This window comes from Eretmochelys imbricata, chromosome 10 (assembly GCF_965152235.1).
Source record: "Eretmochelys imbricata isolate rEreImb1 chromosome 10, rEreImb1.hap1, whole genome shotgun sequence".
NCBI lineage: Eukaryota > Metazoa > Chordata > Testudines > Cheloniidae > Eretmochelys > Eretmochelys imbricata.
In genome coordinates, this window is record NC_135581.1 from 76243307 (window position 1) to 76249651 (window position 6345).

Consider the following 6345-nt stretch of genomic DNA (forward strand, 5'->3'; position numbering starts at 1 on the left):
TAAATAATTACCATATCTAATAAAAAATAATAGTAATAACAAGCTCTGATATAGCACTTTTCATCAGTACAGTTGCTCTCAACGCACTTTGCTATCTTTAAATATCTACTTTTATTATCAGTTGTCTATGAAGACAGAGTGAAAATTATTTTGTCACAGCAAAATTTTTTTCCTGTAGAATATGATGTAAATTCATTATTATCTTTTACATACAGGGTATCAGTTACTGACATAAATATTTATTAAAAATGATTCTGGGTGGGAATTTCAAAAGTAGTCAATGCTGGCCTAACTTTGCTCCCTTAAAGCAATGGTAATGTTATCAGTGGGAGCAGGGTCCGACCAATCCTGAATGTTTTGGAAAATCCCACCAACAATCTATTTCTCTTGATGCTAGAGAATTTAGTAATGTCATGGCATAAGAGCAAGTAGCAGAGATGCAACTACTGGAAACTAGGTAAAGACATGCAATTTTTCTGTTGCTTTTCTTATAATATAAAGACTTCTCTAAAGAAAATGTGGACATTTCTAATACTTACTGACTGTATGCTTTTATTAACTCTACAGCATGTTTATGTTTTCGGAGTTCCCAGCAACCTCTGCAATCCCAATAATATTCCACTTATGCATCTTTTCCCAGACCTGAAACGTTACTTTCAGAAAAAACATTTGCCAAAACCAGCATTCCAGTTTTTATCTATTTTGATGAAGTTTATGAAGCATATACTCAGTGACATAAAATTACTTGGCATATTATTCTGTGTGGAATGTACGTGTCCACTAGCTACCTACCTGTAGGTTAATCATTTTGTTAAAAATGAAAACCTATATAAGAAATGAAATATCATTAAAAAAAGGCAACTATAAAACTCAATCCTGCAAGGTGCTGAGCACTGCCAGAGAGATGCTAATTGCCATCAACTTCTCTTTAAATCCCATTGGAATTTGAGAGCATTCAGCACTTCTCAAGACTGGGTGTTATTGAATAAAAATATCTATGTATATAGCTTTCAAAAGCAAGTCTTATTTAATAAAACATTAATTTTCACTTGTAATATACTCTGCTAGCGTAGCATCCTTTCTTGATAACATGACTACAGGCTTCCTTAGACTAAGCCTGTTACATCACACTATTATTCCAATCTGAAACGGATAATATTTGCTTTATTTTACCCTGGTTTTCCCTACTCTCAAAATTTATGCATTCCCCTCCTGGCATGCTGTGACCAGTGCCATAAAAAAGCTGCATGTGAAAAGAGAAAACACAACAAAGAAAGAGAGAAAGGGAAGAAGACTGAAATGTCCCAGTGCGATTATACTTTCCATCCTTTTTTAAAATAAATGTGGATCACATGAGCAGGATATTCTGTAAAAGACATTTCCATTTTTAATGTTGGAAAATTAACTATTCTCTCAAAGTGGCAGACTGTGCATGCTTTCAATACCCACCAAATAATCTGTATTCCTAATTTCCTGTAGCAATCATTTTTTAAATACTGGAAACTGATTTGTTAGAAGGATTAAAGGCAGATTTTTGAGACCAAAGAAACACACAGCCAATGGGACATCTATTCAGCAGGGGGAAGGATGGAACAGTGTAGGGACAATCCCAAATTTAAAATAAGGCCCTGATGCTGTGTAACTACCTTGATTAGTTGGGAAAAGAGCGAATGTCTATTATACATTTTCCCTCCTGAGCATGAGGGAAAAGGAAGATAGGAAGAAGATGAAAAGGAGAAGGAAAAATTGAGGGGATGTTCCCCAAGAATAACTTTACTGAGGATTCACAAAATTGTTCAACTAGCCCTTAAGAGAATATCTGTTTTGCTGTACCTCCCAACTTCCTGGATTAGTCATAAACACAACCCATTTTGCTAAGGATGATTGAGATATTCCTTCAATTAATGTACTTAATTCATCATTACCCTTTTTAAAATTCACACTGACTTTCTGTTCACATTCATTAGGTAACTACTCTCCAGTGAAATGAATAAGAAAGCCAACAAATTCTCTAAAAGGAAGAATGCACTTGAGAGTGTAAATTAATTATCCACTTACATTCTTTTTTGAGTTGTCTTAGTTTCTCACTTCTGTTCTGTTCAAACACGTAATGCTGCTGTTGAGGTGCACTTTCAACATCAGTGTAAATCTTTAGCCTTGTGTACATTTATTTATACAGTATGTTAATCACAAAGAAGTCAAAATTCATTGCATCTCACAAAGTAGCCTGATATCCACAAAGTTCAGAATAGGATGGGTGATAGATAAAAAGACCAACCAATTAGAAACAGAGATTATGGTCTAGACTTGTCAGTCAATGAGAGAATAACCAATCCATGGAAGTTTAAGGGAGTTTTGCTAACGGTATATCCCTTCCAAAGACTTCTCTTAAAGAAACAGGGCAGCTTTTAGAAGGCTCTTAACCCAGCAATGTTAAATATTCTGAATATGAGTAAAATGCTACTGTAAGAATTCTGAATACCTCACATGTATCTACAAACGTATCAGAAAAAATAAGGCCTTATTCTAAACTAGGAGTTAAGACTGTGATGTCAGCACATCTTAACACAGGCTAAGAAACACACTATAAGTCTAGTCTAGACAAGGCATACTACCTTTAACACAGGCTAAACTGGCTGAATTAAAGTCTAGGGGTCCCTCCAGACTTTAATTCCACAAGTTTAACATGATTTAAAACACACTGGTCAACACATTTGCTAACACATGGTAGCACCAAACCTTAATCCTAGCCCAGACAAGGCCTAATATAGTTTCACAAAGAGCCCAACGATGTAAGTTTCTCTGAAGTTCTTATAAGTGGGAAAAAATGTTGTTTTGACCCATGGAAATCAAGCAGACACAAAGTTTAATCAGGGAATGTAACAGTGAATGTTTTCAGGAACATACAGTATGTAGGGCAGTAAATTGCAATTAAAGGCTGATACCATTTTAGACAGTCTCCGATGAAGTGAGCTGTAGCTCACGAAAGCTCATGCTCAGATAAATTGGTTAGTCTCTAAGGTGCCACAAGTACTCCTCTTCTTTTTGCGAATACAGACTAACACGGCTGTTACTCTGAAACCTGTTATTTATACTGCAATTGCAGGTAAAATGTGCTAGGTGCTGTACAACCACATAGGAAGGCAGTCTCCGTCCGGAAAAGCTTAACTTCAGGATAAAAGCAACATATGAAGAAAGGGGGAAAAAGGATACAACATGCATGTATTGTTTTATTATTTTCATGGCTGACTCCAAAGTGCCCCTAGCCCTCCCAATTATTATTGCCCTAGCTTCTTGAAAGCATAGCAGCAGAAATGGGTCCTGGAGAAGGGATACCAAAGAGAAGACCAAAGCCCTGTAGTACAAACCCACGGCAGTCACTGAAGGGCTGTGGGAAAGAAAGCACACATGACTGTGAGAGGCAGATAAATAAATGGAGCATCAAGGCTGGTGTTAGTGGAGAAAGGTGGACACCGACAGCTCCACTAGTCACTGGTTAAAATTGCAGGGGGAAACTGTGTGAGTGAGGGGGAGCTCAGCCCTGAGATGGGCCGGAGGGCAGGCCTTGGACCTTGTGACCAGGCAAGGGTAGTCCCAGCCTGGAGATGGAGATGGGGGGCGGGAGGGGAGAATTGCAGGCCCTGTGACCAGGGCAGAGGGAGTCCAGCCTGGAGATTTGGGAGGGAGGGGAGGAAAATCTCAGGCCTGTGACCGTGGCGGGGGGAATCCAGCCTGGAGATGGAGATGGCGGGGAGGGGGAATCTCAGGCCCTGTGATGGGGAGATGGTGGGGAGGGAATCTCAGGCCCTGTGACAGGTCAGGGGGAATCCAGCCCTGCAGATGGGGGGGAGGGGGAATCTCAGGCCCTGGACTGGGGCAGGGGGGACTCCAGCCTGGAAATGGAGATGGGGGGGGAGGGGGAATCTCAGGGCCCTGTGATGAGGAGATGGCGGGGAGGGAATCTCAGGCCCTGTGATGGGGTGGGAGGAGGTCCAGCCTGGAGATGTGGGGAGGGGGAATCTCAGGCGCCCTGTGACGGGGCGGGGGGGAGTCCAGCCTGGAGATGGGAGGGAGGGGGGAATCTCAGGCCCTGTGACGGGGGCTGGGGGAGTCCAGCCTGGAGATGGAGATGGGGGGAGGGGGAATCTCAGGCCCTGTGATGGGGCCGGGGGGAGTCCAGCCTGGAGATGTAGGGAGGGGGAATCTCAGGCCTGTGACGGGTGGGGGGGGGGTCCAGCCTGGAAATGGAGATGGGGGGAGGGGGAATCTCAGGCCCTGTGATGGGGAGATGGTGGGGAGGGAATCTCAGGCCGTGTGATGGGGTGGGAGGGAGTCCAGCCTGGAGATGGGGGGAGGGGGAATCTCAGGCCCTGTGATGGGGCAGGGGGAGTCCAGCCTGGAGATGGAGATGGCGGGGAGGGGGAATCTCAGGCCCCTGTGATGGGGAGATGGTTGGGGGAGGGAATCTCAGGCCCTGTGACAGGTCAGGGGGAATCCAGCCCTGCAGATGGGGGGAGGGGGAATCTCAGGCCCTGGGACCAGGGCAGGGGGACTTCCAGCCTGGAAATGGAGATGGGGGGGAGGGGGATTCTCAGGCCCTGTGATGGGGAGATGGCGGGGAGGGAATCTCAGGCCCTGTGATGGGGTGGGAGGAGTCCAGCCTGGAGATGCGGGGAGGGGGAATCTCAGGCCCTGTGAAGGGGGCGGGGGGAGTCCAGCCTGGAGATGGAGGGAGGGGGAATCTCAGGGCCCTGTGACGGGGGCGGGGGGAGGTCCAGCCTGGAGATGGAGATGGGGGGAGGGGGAATCTCAGGCCTGTGACGGGGGCGGGGGGAGTCCAGCCTGGAGATGGAGATGGGGGGAGGGGAATCTCAGGCCCTGTGACGGGGCGGGGGGAGTCCAGCCTGGAGATGTAGGGAGGGGGAATCTCAGGCCCTGTGACGGGGCGGGAGGGGGGGTCCAGCCTGGAAATGGAGATGGGGGGGAGGGGGAATCTCAGGCCCTGTGATGGGGAGATGGCGGGGGAGGGAATCTCAGGCTGTGTGACGGGGGTGGGAGGAGTCCCAGCCTGGAGATGGGGGGGAGGGGGAATCTCAGGCCCCTGTGACGGGGCCGGGGGGAGTCCAGCCTGGAGATGGGGGGAGGGGGGAATCTCAGGCCCTGTGACGGGGCGGGGGGGGAGAGTCCAGCCTGGAGATGGGGGAAGAGGGGGGAATCTCAGGGCCCCTGTGACGGGGCGGGGGGAGTCCCCAGCCTGGAGTTGAGGAGAGAGGGGGAATCTCAGGCCCCTGTGACGGGGGCGGGGGGAGTCCAGCCTGGAGATGGGGGGAGGGGGAATCTCAGGCCCCTAGGAACCGGGGCAGGGGGACTCCAGCCTGGAAATGGAGATGGGGGGAGGGGGAATCTCAGGGCCCTGTGACGGGGCGGGGGGAGTCCCAGCCTGGAGATGGGGGGAGAGGGGGAAATCTCAGGCCCTGGGACGGGGCGGGGGGAGTCCCCAGCCTGGAAGATGGGGGGAGGAGGGGGAAATCTCAGGCCCCTGAGATGGGGCGGGGGGAGGTCCCAGCCTGGAGATTGGAGAATGGGGGGGGAGGGGGAAATCTCAGGCCCTGTGACGGGGGCGGGGGGAGTCCAGCCTGGAGATGGGGGGGAGGGGGAATCTCAGGCCCTGGTGACGGGGGCGGGGGGGAGTCCAGTCTGGAGATGGGGGGAGGGGGAATCTCAGGCCCTGAGATGGGGCGGGGGGAGTCCAGCCTGGAGATGGAGATGGGGGAAGGGGGAAGTCTCAGGCCCTGTGACGGGGGCGGGGGGGAGTCCCAGCCTGGAGATGGTGGGAGGGGGAATCTCAGGCCCTGAGACGGGGCGGGGGGAGGTCCAGCCTGGAGATGGAGAGGGGGGGACGGGCGAATCTCAGGCCCTGTGACGGGGCGGAGGGGGGAGTCCAGCCTGGAGATGGGGGGGAGGGGGAATCTCAGGCCCTGAGACGGGGCGGGGGGGAGTCCAGCCTGGAGATGGAGATGGGGGAGGGGGAATCTCAGGCCCTGTGATCGGGGAGATGGTGGGGAGGGAATCTCAGGCCCTGTGACAGGTCAGGGGGAATCCAGCCCTGCAGATGGGGGGAGGGGAGAATCTCAGGCCCTGGGGGACCAGGGGCAGGGGGACTCCCAGCCTGGAAATGGAGATGGGGGGGAGGGGGAATCTCAGGCCCCTGTGATGGGGAGATGGCGGGGAGGGAATCTCAGGCCCTGTGATTGGGGTGGGGAGGAGTCCAGCCTGGAGAAGTGCGGGGAGGGGGGAATCTCAGGCCCCTGTGACGGGGCGGGGGGGAGTCCAGCCTGGAGATGA